The sequence below is a fragment of the Canis lupus genome, chromosome 23, assembly GCF_011100685.1.
Source record: "Canis lupus familiaris isolate Mischka breed German Shepherd chromosome 23, alternate assembly UU_Cfam_GSD_1.0, whole genome shotgun sequence".
Lineage (NCBI taxonomy): Eukaryota > Metazoa > Chordata > Mammalia > Carnivora > Canidae > Canis > Canis lupus.
In genome coordinates this window covers 28,108,335-28,126,107 of record NC_049244.1, presented here as the reverse complement: position 1 = coordinate 28,126,107, position 17,773 = coordinate 28,108,335, and the positions used below count along the sequence as shown (strand labels likewise).

At 39.3% G+C, this 17,773-nt stretch overlaps 1 protein-coding gene across 7 annotated transcripts in view; it reads right to left on the bottom strand.

Annotated features, from left to right (window-relative positions):
• The window catches only part of COL6A5 (collagen type VI alpha 5 chain), a 129,523-nt gene extending 112,349 nt beyond the window's left edge, over positions 1–17,174 (bottom strand). For 5 of the 7 annotated variants that reach the window (XM_038570814.1, XM_038570816.1, XM_038570815.1 and 2 more), the window contains exon 1: positions 16,914–17,173. The gene's annotated coding sequence lies outside the window, so the exon portion shown is untranslated. Of the gene's footprint in view, positions 1–16,913 lie in introns of all 7 variants that reach the window. The other 2 variants (XM_038570812.1, XM_038570813.1) reach the window with 1 other exon arrangement.
• Positions 17,175–17,773: the final 599 nt, after the last annotated feature.

The following is a 17,773-nucleotide window of genomic DNA, read 5'->3' as shown; positions in this document are numbered from 1 at the left end:
GTTTGATACATCTTTACATCCCCAGTGCTTGGCACAGAGTGAGTGCTCAGTAAGAAAGTGAAGGAAGGTCTGAAGGCAAATACTGATGCAAATACTTATAAATAGGGCAAAATTACTTGTCATCTCAAAGGAGGGCCTGAACAAAATGCATTTGGATTAGACTTGATGGATGCCTAGAATATCAAAGGGCAAAGATAACAGGAGGAGACAGTTCTGGTGTCCACAGAGCCCTGACAGCAAAGATCATGGACAGCAGCAAGCAGTAGGTGGATCCTGGAAGCTGTCAGCTTCTGCTTTGGCTGTGGTGCAGGGTGTAGAATGAGGAGGGGTGGAAGACAAGGCTAAAGGAAAAAGGATGGGTTGAGGTGACAAGATGGCAGAGGGCTTTAAATGCTCTTAGGAGCATTTTAGGAGTTACTTTATTCTGTTGGCAATTATGAGCTGCTGATTGTTCTTGAAGGAAGAGGAGGCAAGGAAAAGCCTTGGGGATACTGTGGCAGCACGATATTTGCATCAGCGGAACTTTGACTAGAGAGCCCCTTGCCACACTTTCTAAACCAAGAGATTACCTTATGCCCATAGGGCAAGAGGAGAGATCAAGGACCTAAGACACAGAGGATCCCACAGCTACGTGGCACAGCGCTCCAGTACAAAGAAACAGTTTCTCAGCTTTTTCTTATTTGGGGAACGACATTCTAAGGACATCTTCATCAGGGCAAATTAGATTAGGAGCTGAAGGCAGAAATGTTTATGCCACAGTCTTCTTAAACCAGGACAAATAAGGCATATAAGAAACATGGGCTGCAGCTTAATTAACAAATCTACCAGCTGTCACTTGCCCAGTCATCCAATACTGCCATTTATAGATAATTAATGGAACTGTTAATAGGCTTGTGGACATAAAGAATAAAAGACATAAAATAGTCCCTCTGAGAATATATAGCCTACTTAGGGAGCCAGAATAGTTGTATAAAAATATATATAAAAAAAAAAAACACCAAATGGTAAACTCCAAAATAAAGTAACAGAACTCGTTGGTTTTAAATGTCACTGAAAACTCCATCATACAATAATGATTTGTGGCACCTACTCCAGTACCTGGCACACACTGGTGCATAGTAAATATTTATTGAGGGCCACCTAGGTGGTTCAGTCAGTTAGGCATCTGCCTTCAGCTCAGGTCATGATCCCAGGGTCCAGGGATCCAGCCCCACATCAGGCTCCCTGCTAAGTGAGGATCCTGCTTCTTCCTCTCCCTCTGCTTTGCCTCCTGTTTGTGCACTCTCTCTGTGTCAAATAAATAAACAAATCTTAAAAATATATATTTATTGAAAGAATAAATAAACATGATATTTCAGAATTATAAAGAACTGAGTAAGAATGAACTTAAAAATAAAACTTTATTTTATGAAAAGTATCAACAAAAGCATATAAAAACACTTAATATGTTCTAATGACTTCTACAAGTTTGATCAAGAATTGTGAAAATTTTCATAATTCATAACTGTGATCTCCTTTCTGAGACTTGGTCTCCTAATATACATAACAAGAGGATTGAACTTCAGCAATAAAATGCCCTCCTTTTGTGAATCAGAACCCGGTTCTTCTAGGAACAAGGCTCTGCTGAAGACAGAAAACAAGCAAGTCCATCCTTCCACGGTCTGGGCCTCTCAGATGAAGTAGTCACACTTCTTGCCAGAACGTGAGCAGAAAGCACATTAGTACATCCCGAAGGTTCTTAAACCAGACTCCCCAGGCATCAAAGATTTTCGGTTTTCAAGTATTATTAATTACCTTTCAACAATCTCATCCAAAACCTACAGATCAGATTTCTTTTAAATAAACATCCCCAGAGAGAAGAATGTCTTGCTTATGCTTCAAAGACTTCCACCTGCTAAAACTTCAGAAGGCCTGTTATAATCCACATAGGAATTAATGACATTCAACCATGGCTACCCTTCAAATCATAAAATCCCAAACTAGTAATATCTCCATCTATATTCTCAATGCCTGATTTCCACTGGAATAGTAGCTTGCTTCCTGTGGTAGTTTGATCTCCTTGAGTGTGTGCCTCATTATTGGTACTGTTGCCGACAAAATAGAACTTGGCTCTGCTCTTTGTTCTCATTACAACTTTCTGAAAAGAAAACAACCTCAGGCTGGTGGTTTTCAGCCATGGCTGCACACTAGAGAACCACTGTGGAATTTTTTTTTTTTCCACTGTGGAATTTTGAAGCCTGGTCCCACTCCCAGAATTTCTGACTCAATTTGTTGGGGATGTGGCCAGAGCACTGGGATTTTTAAAAGCACACCCGGTGGGACGTCTGGGTGGCTAAGTGGCTGAGCATCTGCCTTTGGCTCAGGGCCTGATCCCGGCATCCTGGGATTGAGCCCCACATCAGTCTCAACACAGGGAGCCTGCTTCTCCCTCTATCTATGTCTCTATCTCTCTCTGTGTGTCTCTTATGAATAAAGAAAGAAAATCCTTTAAAAAAATAAATAAATAAAATCACCCTGTGCAGACAAGGCTGAGAACCATTGGATTGGGCCATCCTAAAGGGCCTAAGCAAACTTTCTGTAGAGAGTACAGGGGAACAGCCCCAAAGAGAAAAAGGTCTGTACTTCAATGACCTTATCTGTAGGTTGTGATCAGTAATGGTTGTAGCATTATGTTGTTCAGATGTTTATAGGAGATCATATATATAAAGTATCCTGTAGTAGACATTTGTCTATTTGGTGTGCCCACCACTCACAACTGCTTCTGAGAAACCTCTTTCCCTACTTTCAATCCATGTAGTTGCTGGAATCATGATCTTGCCCTCACTCCAGGAAAGAATACCTTAACTTAAGCCAGCACTGCTCTAATCACTGTGATTGATCCAAAGATGAGCACCTGACCTAGACCATCAGAGCCAATAAACATCAGCCAATATGTGGACTTTTGCTAGATCTGTTAGGAGGAAGAAGCTCTCTTGCTGCAAGGATAATAAACTGGTGGAGTATAAGTTGCTAAGGTCATCTTGCCACCATAAAGGAGAACCCCAAGATCAAGAGAGACATGTTTGTCATGACATCAGTTGAACATTCTGATCAGTCTGACATGTCCCTGGGACATCCTTAGGCATTTTAGCTAATAAATCCCATTTTGTGCTTGAGCACTTTGGTAGTTCACAAGCAAAAGAACCTTGACCAAAGTGCACTTGGCAACTCTGAATATGCTTAGATACCAAACCCACTGGGAAATTCAGAATTGGGCCCTCTAGGATGGTTCCTTCTTGCTACGACTTTGCAGAAACCAGTCTCTGGAGAGCTCTCAAATTCCCAATCCCTCTGGAACCAACCAAACACCATGCACCCGCTCTGTTTCTCCTCTGTCCCAAGCCTGAATAGCCCTTGTCTTATACACAAGTTCAAATCACAACTATACTTTGAGACCTGGCTGGCCTACCCCCTGACTACTGTGGCTACATCTACCTTCCATGTTCCCATTTGCATCAAACACTCAGGCTACACCACTAGTTTTTAATAGCTCATGTGCGTATTTTATTATCCATATTGTTTTTTTCTGTGTACATGTTTGACTGATCCATCTTTAGTGTAAGTTTTGAGGGAAAGGATCTTGTTTTAGTCTACTTTCAGGTTCTCTAAATACAGTGCAAAGCAAGTAAATGCTTGCTCAATTTAATTAAAAGTGTAGGTTAGGGGGGAAATGCAAAGTTGAGAGTGTCCAGTGTGATCTCAATTTTTTTTCATTGTCAAATATACTTATTTTTAGGATGTGGGAATGAGGACACTTTTAATTGATTCTTAAATTAAAAATTATTTTTTCCTTAGTAAAGCAAACATAAAAATTGAATGAAAGAATCCACGAATATGCAATGCAGTTTTCTAGAATAGAACCAATTAAAAACTGCTGTTCCAGTATAGTGATTAACAGCAGCCTGTTTCTCTCTTAAAAGCGTCCCAGGATTTCCAGTTTCCAGTTTGGCACATAAGAAGCTTGAAAGTCATTACTGTGTCTTAACAAGTAAAAGGATGAACAATCTGAAAATCAACAACTCTTCTTAGATCCATCAGAGAAGTGAAGTCAGAGGGCAAACCACTGCTCCATTAGAGGCAAAGACACATGATACAGAGAATCACAACTGATCAAATCAGAAACTCATGGACAGGAATCTCTCTGGATACCTCTGTGGGAATCAGTGCCAGGGCACAAGAAGCTAAACTATAATTGACAAATTATTGGAGGCTCAATGTGGACAAATATGAGAGTTAAAAATTCCAGGGGAAGGTCCAGTGTTAGGGTGGCATTCACACTTCTGTAAGTTTTACCTCTAGTAGCTCTACCACATTCTCATAGTGAGCACCCAAGAAAGACTCCTGTGCTTCCAGCAGGAGGGGTGGGGGGAAATAACCATTTTGAAATATTCCAGAGTTCTGTTCTGTTTACTAAGACCTGCCCTCAGGAGACACTATTTTACCAGAGTCTAACCTATTGGGGTTTTACCAGAACCTAATCAACCTGGGAGAAGGGAAATACCTAGCTCCAGCTCCCTGTAGCCAGTAGCCATCCTGTCCCATCAGAGGGGATGAAAAACTGAGAAGTACATGGGAAGTTCCCAGACCAGGATCTCAGGCTCACTAAAAGATAGATCTAATCCTAGGACCATGGAATGTTTCCTTTCCATCCACACTTCATCACCACATCACTAACCATTTATTGCAGTCCCTCTTGCCCACTACACCATAACCAGCTTTCAACAAAAAGTTGTAAGGCATGCTAAAAGGCAAAAACACAGTTCAAAGAGACAGGTCAAGCAGCATAACTAGACTTAGACACAGCAGGGATTGTTGGCATTATCAGAGCAGGAATTTAAAATAGCTGATTAGTATGCAAAGGGCTCTAATGGAAAAAGTAGACAGTGTGAAAGAATAGATGGGAAATGGAAGCAGGACATGGAAATTCCAAGAATCAAGAAGAAATGCAAGAGGTCAAAAACACTGTTACAAAAGTGAAAAATGCAGGCAGCCTGGTGGCTCAGTGGTTTAGCACCGTCTTCAGCCCAGGGTGTGATCCTGGAGACCCAGGATTGAGTCCCACGTCGGGCTCCCTTCATGGAGCCTGCTTCTCCCTCTGCCAGTGTCTCTGCCTCTCCCTCTCTCTGTGTGTCTCTCATGAATAAATAAATAAAATCTTTTAAAAAAAATGAAAATTGCCTTTAGTGGGCTTGTTAGTAGACAGGACACGGATGAGGAAAGAATCTCTAAGCTTGTGGATATGTCAATAGTAACTTCAAAAACTGAAAAACAAATAAAAAATCTGAAAAAAAAAAGGAACAGTATATGCAAGAACCCTAGGACAACTACAAAAAGTAGAACATACTTAGAGCTGGAATACCAGAATGGGAAGAGAGAGAGAAAGGAACTGAAGAAATATTTGAGACAATAATGACTGAGAATTCCCCCAAATTAATGTAGACTCCAGGCCACAGATACAGGAAGTACAGTGGACAACAAGCAGGAAAAATGCCAAAACAAACAACAAAACCAACAAAAACTATATCCAGGCATATCATATTCAAACTACAGAAAATCAAAAGTAAAGCAAAAGTCTTGAAAGAAGTCAGAAGAAAAAAATCTTATCTGTAGAGGAGCAAGGATAAATATTACATCTGACTTCTCCTCAGAAGCCAGACGTGCAAGAAGTGAGTAGAGTGGAATGTTCAATGTATTAAGAGAAAAAACCATCACCTTGGAATAGTGCATCCTGGGATATTATCCTTCAGGAGCCAAGGAAAAATACACATTTCTCCAACAAAAATGGATAGAATTCATCACCAGTAGATCTGTCATGCAAGAAATGATAAAAGAAGTTCTTCAGGGAAGGAAAATAATAGAAATCAGAAATCCAAATCTATATAAAGGTTCAAGTTTTAATGGTACCCAGGATTTATTTTAATCAGGTACAGTAAGACATGCAGACCCAAAAATGAAACAGGAGTCACAACACACCACAAAGGGCCAGCTAGGGAAGAACTAAGGCAAGAGGAACAGGCAGAGAAAGAGAAAGAACTCTAGGTGGGAGTCTTCATTGTGGTTTTCCTGGGAAGAAATGAATGAGACAAAGTCAACAAGCTAGGTGGATTTAGAATTGGACAGTTGAATAATGTCCGTGGGCTCTGCACTGGCAGGGTGGTCTCTAGTTGTCTAGCACAATCCTGGGATGATTAGAAAAAGGGGATAATGTCCCAGAGTTCAAGAGCCCAATAAGAGGTGTCAGCTGGAGGTATGGACTCAGGTTTGATTGGTTTACATATCAGAGAAGGGCTTGTGGACGAATCCCTTACTATCTAGGAATTAGTCAACCATGGAGAGAGGCAGTCCCTCCCTAGTCAACAAGACTCCAGATGCCAGAACCTCAAAAACACGGAAATTAAGAAAATGTAGTTAATACAAGAGCATTAGAGAGGAACAAGTAAAGTTAAATACAAACCTTTGTTCTTATTCTTAATCAGCCTAAGAAACAACATTTTGTTCAAAATAATGACAACAATAATGTACCTGATGATTATAGTTTATATATAGGTGAAATTAATGATAACAATGATACAAGGGACAGGAGGAAGGAAGTAGTGTTGTCTGAAAGTGGATCTGGAAGCAGCCAGGATGTCCTTCACCAAGCGGAATGGATAAATACACAGTGGGACAGCTGGACAATATAATATTATTCAGAGCTAAAAAGAAATGAGCTACCAAGCCATGAAAAGACACAGAGGAAGGTCTGATGCATATTGCTAAGTGAATGAAGCCAGTCTAAAAGGCTACGTACTCTATGACCCCAACTGTAGAAACATTCAGAAAAAGCAGAATCTGGAGACTGCAAAAAGATCAGTGGTTGCCAGAAGTTGGGGGAAGGAGGCATGAATAGGTAAAGCACAGAGTATTTTTAGGGCAGTGAGACTACTCTGTATGATACTATAATGATAGATGTAGGTCATTATAAATACAGTGAGCAGTAATGTAAACTATAGACTCTGGGTGAATAAAACAGAAATAAAACCAACTTGATCTGCATTATATTAAATCCAGTGAGCTGGGAATTCTAATCAATGTCAATAACAATCTACTCCTTCCGAGTTGCACGGACTACTCACTACACCTCCACCTAGTGTACCAGCAGATACATATTCCCATTCCCTACAGCTAAAACCCATACCAGGCTGCTGGTTATTCTTCCAGGAGCTTTCCTATGTATAAACGAATCACAATGCTCACTAACCAAAAGCAAACTTGATTCTTACCATTAATATATAGTCAAAACTGAGGCCACATCACAGCATAAATTTGAGGGGATCCAAAAATAAATCTGAAATTTTACGCCAAACTTGTAAACTATTATGATTTTCTAAAACTTTAGAAGCCAAATTATAAACAATTGGTGCTCCGGTTCAGGAAAAGCAGTCTCAGCACTGTCATCTCCTGGGTTATTGCTGGGGCCACTGCGTTGCATTCACGCGGCAAGAAGCAAATACTCGTTTGCAGATGACATTCGGAAAGAACATGTTATACGGAGATACTGCTTTTCCTTAACACTGCCCTTTCCCCATTCTTTTTATATTCTTTATGATGTATGGGATGAAGATAATTAAACATAGATATTGATTACTTGGCAGTTTTTCTTCTCTTAAAATTTTGAACTGACATAAAGGGCATCCCGCCTTTAATAAATGGTCAAGAAATGTGAGGAATTCAAAAACATTCTTTGAATTTTTTGTTGTTGATGTCTTAAAGGATTGATGGTATAGGTAGAAGTAATTAGTAAGAATAAAATCCAGGTCATAAAGATAGTTCAGTTTAATATCATGAGTGCTAACACACTAAGCCAAGAGTCAGCAAACTTTCCCTGTAAAGAGTCAGATGGTAAATATTTTGGGTTTTGACTCCAGTACAAATATTCAATTCTGCCCTTATAAAAGCAGCCACAGACAATATATGTAAACAAATGAGCATGGCTGTGGAGCTGCATTAGGACTGCCACGGGCCCTAGGAACTTTTGCCTTACAAGCTTCCCTTAAGAACAAAATTAAGGGACGCCTGGGTGGCTCAGTGGTTGGGCGCCTGCCTTCTTTTGCCCAGGTCGTGATTCCGGGATTCGGGATCGAGTCCCACATCGAGCTCCCTATGAGGAGCCCACTTCTCCCTCTGCCTGTGTCTCTGCCTCTCTCTCTCTGTCTCTTACAAATAAATAAATAAATCTTTAAAAAAGAACAAAATTAAATAAAAATTATTTTTGATATAGCTTTTGATACTTTTGTGGGCCTTCATGTGAAGAAAAACTTAAATATTTTTGACCCTAAAAGTTTAATTTTTTTCCTTCTGATTATTAGTGAAATTAAAGCATTTCATGAGGCCCTAAAAGTACTGGGGGCCCTAGATACCATGCTTTCTGTGCCTAGTAGATAAGTTGGCCCTGTGGTTATGTTCCAATAAAACTTTATTTGGTGGCGAGTTGCCAACGCTGCACTAACCAATTATACAAGTTTAGTATTATGATATAATCTCTATTATTCTGCCTGACATTTATACATATACATATTTTAATTTTAAAAACTCATATATTTGGCTCAAATATTTCTCCTAAATGTACCCAATTTATATTTTATTAGTATTCATATTACTTGTTAATATATTTCCTTATTTATTTAACTATTTGAAAATCCTCTCATTTTTCTCTACCCTCTAAGGGTATGTGTGATTTCTCATTCCTAATATTATGCATTTTGTTTTCCTTCTCTCTTTCTGGATTATAATAACTAGTAGATTATTCTTTTTCCTGTAATTTTCCTCTCCAAAAAACTTTGTTTTGCATTTATTAATCAATTTGGGTGTTTTGTCTGCCTTAATTTTCAACTTTCTGTCTTTACTTAGGCTCATTTTGTGTCTTCTAACTTCTTGAATTGAATGATTCATTCATTTATTTCTATTCTTCTTTTTTTTTTTTTATGATAGTCACACAGAGAGAGAGAGAGGCAGAGACACAGGCAGAGGGAGAAGCAGGCTCCATGCACCGGGAGCCCAACGTGGGAGTCGATCCCGGGTCTCCAGGATTGCGCCCTGGGCCAAAGGCAGGCGCCAAACCGCTGAGCCACCCAGGGATCCCTCATTTATATCTATTCTTATTTGGAAATGAAACCTTTTGGAGGCAATGCATTTTCCTAACTTCCCTTGAGATTCTCTCTCCCTCTCCTCATCCCATTCGTGCATTCTCCCCTCTTCTAAAAATAAATAAATAAATCTTTAAATTTTTCTAGTGGATAGAAATTTCAAATTTGTTTTATACATTTTATTAAAGTCATTTTATTTTGTAGTGACTCTTTCTTTTATTACTTTTGATTTTAAAGCATTGCATTCAGGGAATGTGATCTGTAATATTTTTCTTTTTTGGAACAGATTAAGGTTTCCCTTTGGACCTGATTTAAACTCTCTCTTTTAAAATGCTTCATGGATGCTTGGGGAAAAAATATATATTTTCTCCTGATGATATAGAGTTCATTATTAATCTATTAGGTCATCCTTATGTATTTTTGTCTATCTAATCTCTCATTTGCAGGACTAACATAAGTGGATCAACATTTCTCCTACCCTGTATTATCATTTCTTGCAGTTGGGCTTTATATATTTCTATACCATGCTAGCTATTTCATAGAGTTTGTGACAGCTATATTGTCCTTGCAAATCATATTTGTCATTTACTATTATTATGTGACCTTTGATTATAGGGTGTGTACCACTCGATGGTAAACTTAATCAGAGAAAGACATCTGCTTTGGCCCATTGTTGCATCTTGATATTTAGCAGTACTGGTCAATAAATGTTGGTTTAAAAAAAGAAAAAAGGTTATAAAAAAGTATGCAAAAAAAAGTATGCATTATGCCTCATTTAATATCTTTTCTATTGATCTCAAGATAATATAACAGCATAATCCCTGCTTTCTCTTGGATAACATATCATTAATATCAATTATCAAATCTTTTAAATTTTAGATGTATCTCTGGTAGAGAGCATTTGGCTGGATATAACTTTCTGATGCAATCTATGAATCTTTTTCTTTAATGGGTAATTTAAATACATATTATATTATAAAATATATGTTTGGACTTGTATCATCTCTATTTTATAAGTTAGTCTTTACTTTTCCCTACTGTTTCTTTTGTTTAACATTTTTTGCCTTGTTGTCTGTTTTTTTTTCTTTTTAATTTCCCCTCTATTGATCATCATTTTGGAAGAAATTACGTCAGATTTTTACTTAGGACAAGCTAAATAAAATTATTTGTAAAGATGTCTTAACTTATATTTCTAAATTTATCAGCTTTAGAAATGAAATTTATGTCCCTTGTCTACAAAAGATAAGAAAAGTAGTCTGCTTACATTACCTGACTCTTCTTTCATTTTTAAAAAGATTTTCTTTCTTTCTTTCTTTCTTTCTTTCTTTCTTTCTTTCTTTCTTTCTTTCTTTCTTTCTTTCTTTCTTTCTTTGGTGTCTCTGTGTGTGTGAGAGAGAGAGAGAGAAAGAGAAAGAGAGAGAGAGAGAGAGAGAGAGAGAGAGAATGTGAGCAGGAGGAGGGGCAGAGGAAGAGGGAAAAGGAATCCCAAGCAGACTCCATGCTGAGCATGAAGCCCCACACAGGATTAGGTCTCACGACCCTGAGATCATGACCCCAGATGAAATCAAGAATCAGAGGCTCAACTGACTGAGCCACCCAGGTGCCCCTCCTCTTTCATTTTTTGATTGAATTTTCTAGGGGCAAAAGAAGTCTCCCAATCTGTTATCATGGAATTATCTTTTAAACTTTAGGGTTTTCATACCGTAGCTTTTTATTTTTTACAACATAATTCTTGCTCTGTGAACACAATACCACAACTATTCAATTTTATTTCTAAGTTTAAATAGGATTAATGTGCCATATAAGTCCATATCCATTCTTAGCTTCTTTATTTTGATTTTCCTTTTGCTACCTAAAGCAACCAGATCAGTACTGTCCAACAGAAACAGAATGCAGGCCACACATGCAATTTTAAATTTTTTAGCAACTACATTAGCAAAGAAATACATGAAATTAATTAAATTATGCATTTTACTTAGCCCAATGTATCCAAAATACCATAATGTCAATGGGTAATCGATACAAGAATTAACACAATATTTTGCATTCATTTTTCACACTAAATCTTCAAAATTTGGCTTATATTTTACTCCTATAGCATAACTCAACTTAGACTACATTTCAAGTATCCAAGAGCCACATATGATGACTGGTTACCATACTGGACACCACAACCATAGATCATGGTCCACAAAGGAAATGACATTGTTCTTTATGTCCTCAGCCCAAGGTCTTTGACCCCACAGGCTAAGGAGATGAATGTCCCAGCAGATCCACAGTCCTTACAACACACACCAGTTACAAAGCGCTTGGGCTAGAAGACTTTTAGCAAGTGCTTGTGGAAGACAGTGTTTCTCAAGCTTTAAAGCACACAAGAATTACCTGGGCATCTTGTTAAAATGCAGGCTCTGATTCAGGAGCTCTGGAATGGGGCCTGAGATTCTGCATTTTTAACAAGCTCCTAGAAGATGCTAGTCCTCAGAAAACTGGAGTAGCAAGGATTACGTTATATGTCCTGACATCTGGCATAACTGAGAATGTCTTTCTGATACCTTCCAACTTGCCATCTAGAGCAATCTAAATCAGTGCTAACAAAAATTCAGCACAAGCCATCTACTGAGGTGGCTATAGAATTCCCTGGTCTCATTCCATCATTTTCCCTCTAAGCTCTCATCATGGAGTCATTTTCCTCTGAAATCTGATATTGCTGAGATCATTTATATTGCCAGTCTAATTTATTTTTTATTTTTCTGCTTGGATATTTTATCCTTTATCCTTAAATCCTTTATTTTTCTGCTTGGATATTTTATTCTTTATCCTTAAACACCATGCTAATATTATTTGAGTTTGGGGGGTTTCTTTGTTTTTTGATTTTTCAGAACATGGTGAGACTCTTGACATGCCAATGCAGATGCTCTTTTACTTTGGAAAAGTTTTCATCTAATTCTATATTTTTTCAACTAAAAAATACATTTTTTTACATTTTAGTCTTTCTCAAATGAGAAATTTCTTGTGACACATTCATTTAATATACAGTTTTATTTTCCTTTTGATTTGCCCCAAAACTATTTTTAAATCAAAGGTACATCTTAAAATGAATGATAATTTGAGTTCATAGAAATACAACATGTTTTATATTTATTTTCAGTTCCGTTTATCCCCTTTTTTTTTTTTTTTTGGTCATTAAATCTACATAGTCTGATGCTGTTTCTCTCTTACTTGTTTTCCATTACTGTTAGTCTAACCATTTTTCTCTCTTTGTCCTTGCCCTCTGCAATCTATGAGATTTTTTTTTTTCAAAGTTGTCCTCTAAGGCAAAACTAATTTTCCACCAGATTGACTTATACCTTCTTTTTTTTTTGACTTATACCTTCTAATTTGGGTTTTGGTTTTATGTTCTTTCTGAGCTTTCCTTGCCTTTGTCTTTCATTGCTTCTTGCATTTCTCTGAGCCCTTGCTTTAGAAAACCTGTGTTTAAAAAAAAAAAAAAAAAAGAAAGAAAAGAAACCAAAGAAAACCTGTGTTCTCTAATGCCTTAGAGTTTAGAGTAATTTTCTTCGGTTTCCTGGAACAACTCTTAATCTTTGTTTTGCGTATAACAAAGGCTTCCCTTTTTCTTGGAAGTATTTTTGCATAAAACCCATACTGGTGCTTTGGGTTTTCTGTGCATCTCTCTTAATGTGCGTTTGGGGCAAGGGTAGAGGTTAAAGTTCAGGCAGCAAGGAGCCAACAGTAGTTGGTCACACACATTTCACATACATAGTTCTCATTCTGTAGTTTATTTTTATTTAGAATAGACGTTTTCTTCATTATATTCTTAGCTGCTTACTACTGTTTATAGAAAAACTATTGTTTTTTTCCCTAAATTTATCTTGTAGTCAGCTATTTCAATTAACTCAATTGATTTTCAATTTTTTCTCTTAGTTATGGTCTATCTAAAACAGCAAGCACTTATTTCTTATTATGTATCCATCACTATTTTTTGTTCTTTATCTTTACAAGATCTCTATGCAATGAGTACTACTATTACCCCATAAGATAGAAGAAAATAGTGGTGTTAAGTGTCTTACCCAAGTTTACACAGCTAGCAAGTGATTAAATGCTGATTTGAACCCAGGTATATAGGCTCTTAAATCATTACATCATCTTTAATTATTAAATTACAAAATTTCATTATGTTATCTCCCTCTTTCCAAATTTTTTTCTTACCTTATTGCAATCGTAAAAATGAAGTATGCAAGGTTATCTTCATTCTCTCATTTCTTTTACAACCTGACCCCTCCTGATAAGGAGATCAGCTGGGTGCCAGAAAAGCTAAGGTTTACAGTAGCTCTGTGCTAACTGAGCATATGCTTATACACAAGGGTTTAATAAATCTAGCCTCAACATTCCTATCAATGAAGTGGTAATAAATACATCTACTTTTTTACCCCTCAGGATTACTGTTTGATTTAAATATAGCCATTTATGTAAATTGCTTCAAGACCTAGATAGAGTGCGCCCAGGTGATTCAATCGGTTAAACAGTTAAGCGTCTACCTTAGGCTCAGATCATGATCCCAGGGTCCTAGGATGGAGTCCAGCATCAGATTTCCCTGCTCAGCGGGAAGTCTGCTTCTCCCTTTCCCTCTGCCCTGCCCCCTGCTTGTGCTCTCTCACTCGCACACACTTTCTCTTGCTCTCTCTCTCTCAAATACATAAAATCTTAAAAAAAAAAAAAAAAAAAAAAAAACCTAGGTAGAGATACGATTATTAGCACATTTTCAAAGCCAGAGCACTTCTATTTCAGGGGCCTGTCTGCTTAACTTGAACATCCTCAAGCCATCCAGCAGCCTAGAAACTTGTTATTATCACATTTTCTCTACCACCTTCTATTCTTTAATGCGTACACATGTACATACCACTATCCACCACAACCATTGGCACTTTACAATCTCCAAAGAACCAATCTGGTCCTGCATTATTTTTTCAGAAACTCTAGTTGCCTATTTATTATCCAATATTCCCTCTTTATCAATAGAACCCTTATACTGATGGATAGGGGTGCTCAGCTATAAAACCACATTTCCAGGGATCCCTGGGTGGCGCAGCGGTTTGGCGCCTGCCTTTGGCCCAGGGCGCGATCCTGGAGACCCGGGATCGAATCCCACGTAGGGCTCCCGGTGCATGGAGCCTGCTTCTCCCTCTGCCTGTGTCTCTGCCTCATTCTCTCTCTCTCTCTGTGACTATCACAAATAAATAAAAAATTAAAAAAAAACTCTTTAAAAAAAATAAAATAAAATAAAATCACATTTCCAAACCTCCTTTGTAGCTAATGTTAGCCCATGAAATAAACACTGAAGGTGGATGAACCAGAAGAAGAGTAGGTCTTTCTGCATGATGATTATACCCTACTATTGATAAAGAAATAGGCTCTGTGAGGGAGTACAGATTGCCCCAAAACATGCAGTCTCTCCAACAGCAAAGATGATGTTCCTTCCACTGCACAACACTGTTTTCCTAAAGTTCTCATCCCACTATTCTGGTCTCTTCATGTCCTTTATTATCTTCCAACCATGCTAAGGGAGATGTCTCAACGTGTCACTCGCGTCCATTAAAGAAAGTAGAATTTTGCAATGGCTTTTCAGAGACCAAGTCTTGAATTACAGTATGCCCCCAAAACTGGCTTGAAAGATTAGAATCCGAGCAGGTCAGAAGAATCTAGGGCAGGACCACAGGGCAACTGCCAATGCCCCACTGGCTAGTGCTTCCTCATAAGGTAGGTATGCATCTTGTTTGTATCCTAAGTCCCAGCTTTGCCCAGTGCCCATCACCTTCTCTGCACCTGCGCAGAGAGGACCTGGATCTGAGATCCTAGGAGATTGACAGGAGCATTCTCAAAGCAAACTGCAATGCCGTGAAAAGTACACATCTCAAGTAAATTCCTGTCCCCCACTGTCAGAGCTAGAGGGATCCAGATAAATGCTCCAGGGTTAAAAATTCTTCTCTTAAAAAAAAAAATTCTTCTCTTTTGGAAGGTGATTTGAAGGAGGGAAATAACAACATAAAATATGACAAAAATAAGACTTATGTTGCAAACCTTATACTCCATTATAAAAGGATACTGAGTATGCTCTTTGAATTCTTATAAGCAAGTTCTGTGTGCAGCCATGATTCAGGAAGAGGAATATTTACAGTGGCAAGCTTTATTTTCACAGGCACATGGCATTCTTACCAATAACTTGTAATTTTAACTGACATTTCCAAAATTGTTTTCAAAACAGAAGTTAGCCTTTGAAATCTGTGAGCAAGCTTCTCGGGTGTTTTAACTTAAAACATGCATACATAATTAACTATGATCACTGTGTTAAGTATTTTGTCTAGTCTAACATATTAATAAAGATTCAACATTGTAACCATACAGCAGGTAGGGAACTCTGGGGGAGATACTTTGGAATAATGCTGCCAGGTGCCACATCAAAAGCATACCTCCTGCATCCACCCATTGACAAGAGTGGAAAACTGAGAAATATCCACAGAAATTCACTCGAGAGTCTCAGAATGACTCAGTAGTAGAGTTAGACTTAATATTTAAGTTAGCCACCAAAAGACAAAACTAACAGCAAACCATTCATACAACCTTCATCATTGACTATTTCCTGAATGAGGTTCCCAGTAGTGATGAAGGAATCTGCAGGAATGGTTCAGAACCTTGGAGATAGTAGAGTTAGACTTAAATATTAAGTCTAACTCTATTTGATTCATAAGAAATCTCAGGATCCCTAAATATTCTACTTGTAAAATGTATCAAGTAGACTTCAATACGAACACCAAAACATATGTCTTAAAGATTTTTAGAGTTTTTAAGCATTTTTGCTCAGAACTTATAAAGGAAATCTCTTTCAAAATACCTAATCTGACATTCTAGGTTAAAAGCAATAACAAAAATTAACTTCAGAAGGAGCACTTAAATACCAAAAACCAAGATAAATGTGGGGGATATGAAACGCTACACCGTATTACAAAGATCCTGGTTAAAGGAAAGATAAGCCACCAGGAGATTTTAAAAGTACACAACTTTCTCCTTCACTTTGAAAGAACCTTGCTTGAGGCCTTGCACAGAGTAGAGACAAGGTAAAGTTCCTTTAAAGCCCTGAGTACTGTTTTCAGGAAACCAAAGATCACAGTTCACAGTCGGACACTGAACAGCAATTGCGACAAGCCATGAATGTTTCAAAGTTCTTATTATATCTGAATATATCCCAGTATCTAATGCCTTATGACTTCTCCTCTATGCACCCCTTCCTGGTTACCTGGGAGTTTCTGCCTGGAGTGAGGGGTGCAAGTCTTAGACAACATGACCTCAAAGTCATAGGTAAGCAAACTTTAGCTGCAGCAGACTCCTGGAGGGCTTATGAAAACATACATTCCTGGGCCCCATACCGGGAGATTGTGGTTCAGCAGGTCTGGCTTGGGGCCTTTGAATTTGCATTTCTAACAAAGCCCCAGGGGAGGGGGATGCTGCAGGTCCTTGCACCACACTTCCGAATAGCACTGCTCTAAGGTCCTGGGCAATTCTCAAAGTCTAGCCTTTAGGAACCTCGTCTCAACCATTTGTTTGCGCGGTTCCTTGGAGCAGGGGACTTTAGGGCATCCCACAGGTGCAAAATCACCTGCAGGGAGGGAACAGCCTCGCTCGCGCTGGACACCTGCCCTCTGCGCGCTCCTCCGCCCACCTCGGGCCGCAAGGCCCCCCGCACCTCACACTCACCCAACTTCCCCGGCGTCGGGGACACCCAGAGCCCCCAGAGGCCAACCCCCCAGCTCTGCAGAGGGCCGGCGAGGCCGCCCGGAGGGAGCGCGGGAAGCCGGTCGCGCAGCGCCGCGCAGGTGGTACCAGCCGCAGCCCTTTATAGCCGCCGCTGACCCTTGACCTTGGCCAGGCTGCCCAAGGGGCTGGGGCTTTAAACTGCTCCCGGGGTTTCATGTGAGCGTCCGGAGACGCTCCAGCTGCCTGTTGGCTTAGCAGCGATTCCGGAGAAGCCCGGGGCTGCCAAAAGAACTTGAGAAGTTTCTCAGAAACCGAGGGCAGACTTATCTGCGGGCCGCTGAGCTGAGGTCACTGCTGCTGCTCCGGCTAACTATTTAACTCCAAGAAGTTATTCACTGGTGTCTTCCTAGCCCACCTGCTGAGAAGCAGAGAAAAATTTCCCAGAGAGGGGAAGCTGGGGTCTGGGGGTGGGGGGAGAGAGAGAGAGAAAGAAAGAGAGAGAGATTGAGATTGAACCTAGGCTCTCTCCAGGAGCTCCCAGCAAGAGCAAGGTTGCAAAGTGGAGCAGGCAACAAAAATGAAAATGTGACTTAGCACACAGATCACCAAGAACTTAGAAAGCACTGCCGATTCTTAGACGTAAGGGCTGGTTTGCATGTTTTTCCTGGGCATGTACTCGCAGCTGAGATTTTATACGTACACATGTTCCCAGCTGGTGCCCTGGGTCTCTGTCTGTCGGTGCTGGCTGCTGATGAAGAGACACGCTGAAATCACTCACACTGATGAGAGTTTAATAAAAAGCCAAGAGGAAACACAAGAGATGGGAGCTCCCCCTCACTCATCGTGGACCTCTGTCTGAA